This window comes from Belonocnema kinseyi, chromosome 8, assembly GCF_010883055.1.
Source record: "Belonocnema kinseyi isolate 2016_QV_RU_SX_M_011 chromosome 8, B_treatae_v1, whole genome shotgun sequence".
NCBI lineage: Eukaryota > Metazoa > Arthropoda > Insecta > Hymenoptera > Cynipidae > Belonocnema > Belonocnema kinseyi.
Window position 1 is genome coordinate 103,223,638 of NC_046664.1, and position 1,200 is coordinate 103,224,837.

A 1,200-nucleotide genomic window follows, 5' to 3' on the forward strand; every position below is an offset into this window, starting at 1 on the left:
GCCTTATTAAAAGTCACGTACGCCGGGGCCTACGTGGTCAGCTTAATACGTTACGGCATTCGTTAGCGGGCTCCTATTGGTCAGGCTCAACGTCAAGGGTTTCCACTTGACTCCCTTACTCTAATGCTATCCTTGCACGTAATCCAAAAATGCAAGATTATAAATATATGTGACTCGGGGAGGGACGGCAAATATCCTTGAATCGTTGATATTCATTGAACCCGCGTCACTTGAGATCTTAAATATTAAGTATTTGATATAGAAAGTAGAATCTAAAATGTATAAGTTCCGCGTAACTTAGTGTAGTCGTCGAATATAGTGTATATGTAACATTAAGTAAAGTTAGATATAGAATTTAATAATAATAATAATAATAATAATAATAAAAAGTTTATATTAACTGTTGTGTGTGTGTCCCATGGAATAATGTGCAAAGTTAGTGAATAAAGTTATTCATTTAAAATGACATTTTAACTTGTGAGATTCTTAATTTCATCACCTGTGATTATTATAAGAATTTAAATAACCGCGGTAGTTGATTTTCAAATCAACGTTAGTCAGCAACGAACCTTACGACTAGAAAAGGAATCCACCAATCAAAGAATAATTCTTTATATTATTCGTTGGATCCGAAAGGTAGGACGTGACACATATATATCGGAGATGACTCATCTCTGTATATATATTGCTTTTAGTTCGGCCACATACTTGTAGAGGCGCGATATGTACCGATTGGTTCCTCCACATACATGTAGAGGCGCGATAGGCAACCATATGTAACGATCGCATAAATTTGCATTTCATCCGCTAGGAACAGCACCGTCGCTTCCATAGAATGCGCGGTTTCGATTCGAAATTATAAAATATTCGTGCGAAAAGTAAAAAGATTGGCAAGCAACATTTCAGGGCAGATCGGCATGAATATGGTTTAAGTGATAATCATTCCTGTAAGCGAATAAATGTATATGTTAGATTTGTCGAGAATTTTTGGGCAGAGGAAATTTGATATAATGTATAGATTTAAGATAGCAGACCTGACAGCAGAATATACAATTCTTATATTTATTATCAAATTGGCGACAGAAAATCGTTACACTAAACCGAGGGGAGAATCATTTTGGTTCTCGTTGAAATGATTAAGACCTCCGGGCAGACGGTTCTCCGAACTATAATGTAAACATTATGAGCGGACTTGGCTTT